This window comes from Physeter macrocephalus, chromosome 15, assembly GCF_002837175.3.
Source record: "Physeter macrocephalus isolate SW-GA chromosome 15, ASM283717v5, whole genome shotgun sequence".
NCBI classification, from domain to species: Eukaryota; Metazoa; Chordata; class Mammalia; order Artiodactyla; family Physeteridae; genus Physeter; species Physeter macrocephalus.
The window spans coordinates 57093106-57104303 of record NC_041228.1 but is presented as its reverse complement, the minus strand read 5'-3'; the positions used below and the strand labels follow the sequence as shown (position 1 = coordinate 57104303).

At 42.6% G+C, this 11198-nt stretch overlaps 1 pseudogene; it reads left to right on the top strand.

The window, feature by feature from the left end:
- The window catches only part of LOC102986396 (glutathione S-transferase P-like), a 21857-nt pseudogene extending 14841 nt beyond the window's left edge, over nucleotides 1–7016 (top strand).
- Nucleotides 7017–11198: the final 4182 nt, after the last annotated feature.

Here is an 11198-nt window from a genome sequence, read left to right as displayed (position 1 = left end):
ACATGCCGCGGAGCGGCTGGGCCCGTGAGCCATGGCCGCTGAGCCTGCGCGTCCGGAGTCTGTGCTCCGCAACGGGAGAGGCCACAACAGTGAGAGGCCCGCGTACAGAAAAAAAAAAAAAAAAAAAAAAAAAGAAATCCTGGTTTAATTATAAATCTTCTCAGTAATCAATACTATACCTTTTCACCCTGGCCAGAGAGTTATTTTCCACAGGCTTTAGCAAGGAGCAAAGATGTCTCTGATGTGCTCTTCACTTGTACATTTTCTATGCCTGGAGGCTTAATACAGTCTATGAAAAATCGTTCTTTCATTCTTTTCATTCTCTCTCAAAGCTTCAAGCCTCAGGGGCTTTGAAATAAATCAATACTGAATTCATTGACTTGGGCATTCCAAAAGAACAAAGGGAACCTCAGAGACTAGACAAAGCATTAAAAACATTTGGAATTTTTTTTCCCCCAAAGTGCCCACTTTTTTCTGATTGGAATAGCAACAGTTAACAGTATTCTCGCAGCAGGATTGCCATTGCTTTGTTTGCAAACAAACGAAAAACCTTGTCAATTTTCCCCTTCCCAAATTCATTTTCTAAATAACAAAGTTAGCGTGTCACCATTTAAACAATAACGACTAATTTTAAAAAGAGAGTGTAATGATAAAATGCATAATTTTATATAACCTGCTTTCACCCTACTTTATGAATAGTTTTCAAACAATATATGTACTCAAGTATATTTCAAGTTAAATAACGTCTTTGTAATTAAAATACTTAATAAGTTTTCCTGAGTATGCAAAACAAGCACTTTCACCTATTTCTGGAAAGCTTACAGCATTGCAGAAAGCAAAATCAGGAGACAATAAGCATACAACGGTGGTATTATAGATTCAATAGCTTTGGGTTGCTAAATATTCTCTTTGGGTTTCTAGATCAATAAAGAGCAGGAAGCTCTGGCTTCTATTAGCATGTTTTCAGTTGTAAGACAGACAGCTCAATTCAAACCAGTTAACAATAACTAGAACTGGTTAACAATAACTAATTTAAAGTTAGGACAACCTGAATTTAGCAGCTCTGTGATATCAGAAGAACCCAGTAAGGGAGACAACCAAAATGTCACACTTTTTCCTTTACACACTCATTTCTTTTCTAGAATCTTCCTGTCATAATATATACAATCCCGCAGTGATACATCTGGCTAGTACTGAGGCTACCAATAGATAGTATGATTCCAACAAACCCTCAAACACTGTAGCCTCAAAAATCTCACTAACCTACCATTCTTTAGAATAATATTGACGTCACAATACCTTGTTTAAAGACATTCTGCAGAGTAATGCTAGCCAAGAATTTGTTATCAGAGGATTACTGCTACTACCCTGCATAATTATGAGACTTACAGCAAGCTATTAATCCCGATGATTTTCAGTTTCCTAATCTGTAAAATGGAGCTTACAAATAATGTGCTCCTAGACTTTATGAAGAGTATCTAACAAAACCCCACAGCAAACATGTTACTGAATGATAATGCCTTAGGAGACTTCCTTCAATGTCTGCAGCAAGCCATTCATTTACCTCTTGCCTGTGGCTGCTTTGGTGCTACTTTGGCAGGGTAGCTGCCACAGAGAGGATAGACCTCTCGAACCTAAAATATTTAATCATATGATATTGCTTATATGTGGAATCTGAAAAAAAAGATACAAATGAACTTACAAAACAGAAAGAGAGCCACAGAGAAAACAAACCAATGGGGAAAGCGGGGGGAGGGATAAATTAGGAGGATGGGATTAACATATACACACTACTGTATATAAAATAGATAACCAACAAGGACTTACCGTATAGCACAGGGAACTATACTCAATATTTTGTAATAACCTATAAGGGGAAAGAATCTGAAAAATAATAGATATATATGTATGTATAACTGAATCACTGTGTTGTACACCTGAAATTACCATGACATTGTAAATCAACTATGCTTCAATTTTTAAAAAAAAAAAGCCTAAAATATGTACTATCTGCCCTTTATGGAAAAAGTTTGCCATGCCCCGAGATGGAGAAGGAAGGCTTTAATACCAGAGATGTAGCTTCACAAGGAGTCTTGTTTTTCTGGATGATTTCTGGATCATGGGAAATAGGAAGAACAATTTAGGAACATGCATATTTTTATCCAAAAAGTGTCTGCCAGAGTCCCAACAAGAAACCGATGGCCTCAGGTAATGAGGAGGGTTTATTTACAAAGGTGTGAATTTAGGAGCTGGGGCTCACCACTGGAAAGGGTAAGGGGAGGGAAGAGCTGCCAGGATCACAGAGAATAGGACTCTGTACAGTTAGTGGCCCCAAGAAAAATGGGGATTTCCCATCGAGGGATACAGCCAACTCAATGAAACCTCTTGGGGAGGGAGGAAGGGGGATAAATACCCTGACTTAGCTTGCTTTCCTCTTCCTTCTTTTTTCTTACTGGGACTCCTCACTGGCTGAACCCAACCAGAGTGACAGAGGACTTTAGAACAGATCATTGAGTCCATACCATACAGGCTCCTGGCAGAGAGCAGAGTGGAGACATAAACTTTAATGAAACTTTTTACCCGTGTATATTAATTTCATCTAATCATATAAAACTATACAATCATAATTTTATATCACTTAACTTCCACATTTTACCCTTTTATCTAATTGGCTTCCAGCATCATTGTCATTCCAAATGTTTCAACTTTGCTTGCTTTTATTTTTAATATAAATTATTTTCAGATTAAAAAATTTGTGGTTAATATAAAAATAAAAATTTTACTGAAATGTATAATGTAGAAAGCCATCATCCCCAAATCCCCTCAGCGGGGATAATCACTGTGAATAACTGATGTATATTCATCTAGATTTGGGTGCATATATACATATACATAAAAGATATTTTATTGATATTAGTAGTAAGATAAATGGTACTTTATACACCATTTTTAAACTTTCCCCTTTATTCAGTTCATAAGTCCTGGGAAATAAAACAGGATATCAAAAAGATATCTGGGGGCTTCCCTGGTGGCCAACAGAGGGAGGCCCGCATACCACAAAAAAAAAAAAAAAAAAAAGGTATCTGGGAGTTCCCTGGTGGCCTAGTGGTTAGGATTCCAGGTTTTCACTGCTATGGCCCAGGTTTAATCCCTGGTCGGGGAACTGAGACCCCGCAAGCTGCACAGCTCGGGCAAAGAAGGAAAAAAAAAGATATCTGCACTCCCATGTTTATTGCAGCATTATTCACAATAGCCAAGACATGGAAACAACCTAAATGTCCCTCAGTGGATGAATGGATAACGATACCGTGATATATTTATTGGAATGGAATACTATTCAGCCACGAAAAAGAAGGAAATCCTGCCATTTGCAACAACATGGACAGACCTTGAAGGTACTAAGCTAAGTGAAATAAGTCAGAGAGAGAAAGACAAACACTGTATAATCTCACTTATATGTGAGAATCTAAAAAAGCTGAACTTGTAGAAACAGAGTAGAATGGTAGATACCAGGAGCTGGGGGTAGAGGAATTGGAGAGATGTTGGTCAAAGGTTATAAACTTGCAATTAAAAGATGAGTAAGTTCTGGAGATCTAATGCCCAGCCTTGTGATTATAATCAACAATACTGCGTATATACTTCAAAGTTGCTAAGAGACTAGACCTTAAATGTTCTCACTATGAAAAACAAGTGATGTGATGTGGTAGAGGTGTTAGCTAAAGCTATGGTGGTAGTCATATTGCAATATATAAAAGTATCAAATCAACAAATCGTATACCTTAAACTAGCACAATGTTATATGTCACTTACACCTCAGTAACAAATATATTTTGAAAGATTTCCATGCATTCATTCAAATATTATATATAATACGAATACAAATGTATACTAAGATATTTGTATTAATATTAATGGGGCCTGACTGTACATATTATTTTTTTAATTTTTATTTTATATTGGAGTGTAGTTGATTAACAGTGTTGTGCTAGTTTCAGGTATACAGCAAAGTGATTCAGTTATACATATACATATGTATATACATATACATATCCTCTTTTTCAAATTCTTTTCCCATTCAGGTTATTCCAGAGTATTGAGCAGAGCTCCCTGTGCTATACAGTGGGTCCTTGTTGGTTATCTATTTAAAATAGAGCAGTGCTGTACATATTTTGAAGCTTGCTTTTTCTTTCAGTTAAATATGTACCTTAAGAAAATTTCCAGCATTTATTCATTCATTCATTCAAAAAATACTAACACCTGTTATGTGGCAGGCTTTGTTCTAGGTGCTAAAGAGGCAGCAGTGAAACAGATGATGTCCCTAACATCAATGTAAGTGAGTAGAAGGGGAATAAAGAGAGCAAACAATTAAATAAATAAGTGGTAAGTAAAGGGGTACCTGGAAAGGAGGTAGAGATAACAAGAGAAGTTTTATTCTTGGTTGGTCATGAGGGAATCTCCTCAAGAAGATGAACTAGAGCAGATAACTAAAGAATAAGAAGGTCAGACCACATGATGATCTGGAGAAGTGCTTTCCAGGTAGAGGGAAGAGCAGGTGCTCAGTTCCAGGGATGGGAGCAAACTTGGCTTGTTCAAGGAACCCAGAGAAGACAGTGGGGTTGGGGTGGAGCTAGCAGGAAGGGAGAGTGGTGGCTGGTATGAGAGGTCCCTGGTGTCCTGGTAAGAGCTTTGCAATTTATTCTAAGTGCAACAGAAAGCCATGAAAGATTTAAGCAGGGATGTGATATGAATTTATCTAGGATTTTACAAGATCAATCTAGCTGCTAAGTAGCTAATGGACTGCTTGGAGGGCAAGAACAAAAGCAGAGTGACCAGGTAGGAATCCATTTCTGAGAAAAGCTGTGACTCACTGAGGTTCTAGGAATATAGTGAGGAGTGGTCAGATTCAGGGTGTATATTGAATAGAGAATTCATGGGATATGCTGATGGATTGAATGGGGCAGAAGGGTGATGGTGAGGGAGACAAAAATCAAGAACAACTCTAGGCTTTTGGCAGGAGTCATCCCTAACATTTGTACATTTATCTTTATATGTTTATGTGACTTACTGAAGGATAAATTCTGAGAAGTATTTTTCTTGGTCAAAAGCTATGACTAGTTTAAATTTTATTAGATATTGGAACATTCCCTCCCCAAATATTTCTTTTTTCTTTTTTTTTTTAGATGTACCATGTGGCATGTGGGATCTTAGTTCCCTGACCAGGGATCAAAACCATGCCCCCTGCAATGGAAGTATGGATTCTTAACCACTGGACCGCCAGGGAAGTCCTAATATTTCATTTTTTCAATTCCTAAAGTTGTAAATATTAGCTCTAACCATCTAAACTCCTGTCTTTTTAGTCTCTTATAGGTCCTGTTTTAGATATTATCGGTTTTATCTATTTAATTTCTTTCCCCTCTTTTATACTGCTTCATTCCCCTTTTGTTTTTCCTATATTCCTTTTTGATGACTCATCTTTGTACTGTCTGGCTGGAATCTGGGCCTGAAGGACGGTGAACCATGGAGGGTTTACATTGTAAACAGGAAACTCTCTCCCAGCTGCTCAGGCACCTGCTCCCTTGGCCTCCTGTGAAAGCAAATTCCCAGGGCAGTTAGCAAGTCTCTCTCCAAAGAATTTGTTCTGAGGGGACTTTGCAAACTCCAGGGTTGAGTCTCTTCAGGACCATAAATTCCACAGTGAGAATAACATGGTTGATGTGCTTAAAAAGTGTTACTGGGCTTCCCTGGTGGCGCAGTGGTTGAGAGTCCGCCTGCCGATGCAGGGGACACGGGTTCGTGCCCCGGTCCGAGAAGATCCCACGTGCCGCGGAGCGGCTGGGCCCGTGAGCCATGGCCGCTGAGCCTGCGCGTCCAGAGCCTGTGCTCCGCAACGGGAGAGGCCACAACAGTGAGATGCCCGCGTACCGCTAAAAAAAAAAAAAGTGTTACTTATCAAGAAGATACACGATTTGGTGTTTACACTTAAAAAAAAATCTCTTAAGGGGGAATTCCCTGGTGGTCCAGTTGTTAGGATTCAGTGCTTTCACTACCATGGCCCGGGTTCAGTCCCTGGTTGGGGAACTAAGATCCCACAAGCCACTTGGCAAGGCCAAAAAAAAGTCTCTTGTGGTAAAACCCATGGACTCCAGGTGTATTTTAGGCCAACTGTCGATATTAAACCACAAGACAGAAGGTGGTGATGGCATGGGGGAGGGACATTCAGGTAGTGGCCTGGGTTTGGTCAGGAAGCAGGTGGTGGTAAACCTCAGAGACTCTGAAAGGAGGTGGCACAGAAGTTTAGCAGCCAAGTTATTGGTGTCACTTGTAAACCAGCTGTTTAGGGGGATGTGGTTCAGACCTCTTGTCCTGCTCTGGTTGCTGCCGATGCCATTTATGCTAATTCCTTTGCAGACCACAGTGGTCCCTTTCCTCCACGTCAACCTCTGTGAAAGATCCTCCACGCTGGCCTGAGCTCTGCCACCACCCTGACGCCCCACATCACTGTCTACTTCTCTGTTCCAGGATCTGCCAAGGCCACACACGTGCTGTGGGCTGACCAGGGCCAGAGCTGGAACGAGGAGGTGGTGACCAAGGAGACCCAGCTGCAGTGCCCACTCAAGGCCTCCTAACTGTACGGGCAGCTCCCCAAGTTCCAGAATGGAGACCTCACCCTGTACCAGTCCAATGCCATCCTGCGACACCTGGGCTGCTCCCTGAGGCTGTGTAGGAAGGACCAGCGGGAGGCAGCCCTGGTGGACGCGGGCAACTACAGCGTGGAGGCCCTCCACTGCCGAGACGCCACCCTGATTTACACCAACCCCGAGGTGGCGAGGAGGACGATGGGAAGGCACGGCCCGGGCACCTGAAGCTTTTTGAGCCCTGCTGTCCCAGCACCAGAGAAGCCCGACCGCATTATGGGCAAGCAGATCTCCTTCACAGGCTACAAGCTGCTGCACTGGCTGCGGACTCACCAGGTCCTGGCCCCGCCATGCTGCCTTCCCACCACGTACAGCAAGTAAACCGCCCCATTCAACAGGAAACAGTGAGGGCTGGTGGCACTCTCTGCAGAAGAAGAAAGGGAGCTGCCTGCTTCCCTTTCCCCAGGACCAATCAAATTTCCAAGAGGTTCTCCACACTGAAACCAGCTTTCAGATGCACTTGAAGAATCTTTTCCTTAGAGCTCAAGCTGGCCACCAGTTCATCCCAAAGCAAGTTTGTTCCAAATGTGGCCCCTCTCAGACCCAGAACCAATAACAAGTCCCTTTTCCCCTCCGGACTATGGTACAGAAGACAGCGCACCTGTCCTGTCTCCTCCTATCCTAATGGTAAGTTATCCCTCCAGGATTTTATCATCCTTTCCAGCTCTTTGCCTACCCTGGTCCAGATTTCTTTTCAAAACTTTGGCCCTCAAAGATAGTGTGTGTGTGTGTGTGTGTGTGTAGGTGTGTGTAGGTGTGCGTGTGTGTGTATGTGTGTGTGTGTGTGTTTATAAGGGCGCAGCAGGACTTTCTCAAATGTGGGTCTTTGATCACAAACATTGTTATACTATTTGCCATCACCTGGGGAATAGATATTATTGGATTATTTGAGATTTTATTTGAGATTTGAGTTTTCTTGGCCTGGGCGTTTGACTTTGGGTTTGACAGCATGTGCTCCAGTTAGAGAACCATTCGTTGCTGCTTATGTAGAACTGGAACTACACTTGATTGTGAGATTTGGGATCAAAGAAGGGAGCTTCTTCAGGAGGTCCTGAGACTTCCCAATGAGTTAATGAAGAAATGTGTTTTCTCCCTCCTTCCCTTTCTCCTAATTCCTTATTTTTTAAGCCAGTTGTGAATAGACTGATAGGAGTTTAGATGAGCTGGTTGCCTGCCTCTAAAGAGACCAGAAAGACTGGTGTTCTTTTATTACAAATACTACCTTGAAGTAGGAGTACCCTGAACAGATAACTGGCCTACCGGGTAATTATGCCCAGACAGGAGCACTGGAGTTCAATTGTTCTTTGCTCTCCTTGTCTCAATTTTTATTGCTTCACTTTTAACTGGTTTATACATACAGTAACAATTTCTTGTAACAAGTTTCCTCATTTATCTATCTTGGAGTCCATTTCGTGGGGAGCTGATGGTGAAAGAAATGTCAGCAAGTAGCATTACTCAGTGCAGAGTACTGGAGGAATGGTTTACTGAAAACGATTTGTTTTTGCTGTTGACAAGGAGGTTTGGATACAGCTGCTTTAAAAATTGCCCAGGCTAAAAATATGGAGTAGAACTCTGGGGACTGGCTGCTTATTCTTTTGTGCAGTGGATGTGGGTTGGCCTTGTAAGACCTGATTCCCTATTCAGCCTTCACAAAGGGACATAACTCTATCTTCAGACTATCTCCTGGCAAAATCAAGTCTCAGTAGAGCAGATACTTGCTGGTATCTGTAGAGCAGGCACCAGATCTCTACAGAGAGATCTGTAGATCTCTCCCAGTGGATTGAGAGCATCAATATCTCAGTGGTTGAGAGCATCAGTATTCTCGTTATGGGTACTTGAAGGAAACACAGTCCCTTCACTCTTATCAGAGTCTAAAATCTATGCCCGGGACTTGCCTTGTGGCCCAGTGGTTAAGAATCTGCCTGCCAATGCAGGGGACACGGGTTCGAGCCCTGGGCCAGGAAGATCTCACATGCTGCGGAGCATCTAAGCCCGTGCGCCACCACTACTGAGCCTGCGCCCTGGAGCCCACGAACCACAACTACTGAAGCCCACGCGCCTAGAGCCCGTGCTCTGCGACGAGAAGCCACCGCAGTGAGAAGCCCGCGCACAGTACCGAAGAGTAGCCCCTGCTCACCGCAACTAGAGAAAGCCCGCGCGCAGCCACAAAGACCCAACGCAGCCAAAAATAAATAAATAAATTTATTACAAACAAATAAAATAAAATAAAATCTATGCCTGGACCAAGCCAGACCAAAAGAGAGCGAAGCCCCAGCAGGTCCATTGACCTAGGGCATTTGAGGCTGCTACACAAGAGATCCCGAACCCAGATTTGACGTCAGTGGGGCTTTCCAGAGAAAATGATGTGTAACGCAAGACCTGGAAGATAAGTAGGCATAGTAGCAGGCAAAGAAAGCTGATGTAAAAGAGAGCCAAGAGGGCTTCCCTAGGGCTTCCCTAGGGCTTCCCTGGTGGCGCAGTGGTTGCGCGTCCGCCTGCCGATGCAGGGGAACCGGGTTCGTGCCCCCGTCCGGGAGGATCCCACATGCCGCGGAGCGGCTGGGCCCGTGAGCCATGGCCGCTGAGCCTGCGCGTCCGGAGCCTGTGCTCCGCAACGGGAGAGGCCGCAGCAGAGGGAGGCCCGCGTACCACAAAAAAATAAATAAATAAAAAAATAAAAATAAAAATAAAAAATAAAAGAGAGCCAAGAGATGAGAGAGAGAGCACAGCATGTTGAAGGAACTGAGAGAGAGCACCAGTTCAGTGTGCCTGGCGCACAGAGCATAAGGGAGGACGCAGCAAAAGGTCAGCCAGGCTGGCAGGAGCCAGATTATGCAGAAACGTGAAAACTGTTAAAAGGTCTGAACTTTGTCCTCACAGCAACAGGAAGCCACTGAAAAGTTTTATGCAAAGGAGGTGACAAGCTGAGATATACCTTTGTGAGAAATCATTCTGGTTGCACTGCAGTGATAGAGGACATGACTGGAAACAGGAAGCTGGGGGACCCCTTGGGGAACGGTCCTGGTAGGAGACGTCAGTAGATGGGGAGAAGTCGTTCTGTCTATCACCAGGCATGCCACCTGGGTGTCACGAAACTTCTACAGTCACACCCTCTCTCGCTTGGTTTTCATATTCCCTGGTTGCACCTGTTTTTTTTTTTTTTTTTTTTTTTTTTAAAGAGTGGCCTTAAAAAAACAACAAAACACAGTACTCAGAGACCACACAAGTTACAGGCAACTTAATTATTTTGTTGGGAGATTTTTGAGAAATAAAACATTCTCCTCTCTCAATTTATTTTTTTAAAATTGGCTCACCTTTATTCAATATCTGCAACATACTCAAAATATAGACAAGTTCCATATTATGAGAAATTAGGAGCCATCTTTGATTCCTGTCTCTCTTTTATCCCTCACATCTAAAGAATCACCAAGTCCTGTTAGACTCTGCTTTGAAAGTTTCTCACAGTCGTTCCACTTTTTTTGTTTTTTTTTGCCACCATCATACTCTGGGTCACATCACCTTTCATTTCAAAAGCTCCCTAACTGGTTTTCCTTTCTTTGGTGTTGCACCCACCTATCCACTGTCTACTCTACAGCCAGAGGGATTCTTGTGCATGTAAAATGATCATGTCTTTTTACAGCCATGCCTTGACCCCAGGATTCACAAAAGCTATTCCTTGGAATGGCTTAGAATGTGGTATATTCTCTCTTCTTCTGGTTATCTCTTATTCCTTCCCCCAGCGTTCAGTCTGACCCTTGTTTCCTCAGTCAGTCTTGCACAAAGACCAGATTTGGCTAAGACTCCCTGTTATGTTTTTATAAGTATCTATAATTCTCCTACCTTAATCTCCACCATACATCGTTTTGCTGTTGTCATTGTTGTTGTTTTTGGGCCGCAGTGCAAGGCATGCAGGATCTTAGTTCCCTGACCAGGGTTCGAACCCAGGCCCTGGCAGTGAAAGCTGCGAGTCCTAACCACTGAACCACCAGGGAATTCTCCATCATATATTGTTAATTCTTCTTTAAACACAACTCTCTCCTGGCTGAGCATTCTTGTCTTGTTCCCTTCACATATTCCCTGGTATACAGAAGATAAAAAACATGTTTCAAATTAAAATGAATTATGAAACCATCCTGAAAAAGAAAAATTAAGTTGGAGAGCCCACACTTCCCAATTCCAAAACTTACTACAAAGTAATGATAATTAAGACTGTGTGGTAGTGACATAGGGATAGACATACAGTTCAAAGGAATACAATTGAGAGTCCAGAAATAAACCCATCAATTGATTTTTTGACAAGGTTGCTAGACTATTCAATGGGCAAAAATAGTCTTTTCAACAAATGGGGTTAACACAAGAAGATACCCACGTGCAAAAGAATGAATTTAAAACTTCTGCCTCACGTTGTAAATAAAAATTCACTAAAATAGATCAAAGATCTAGGGCTTCCCTGGTGGCGCAGTGGTTGAGAGTCCGCCTGCCGATGCAGGGGACACGGGTTCG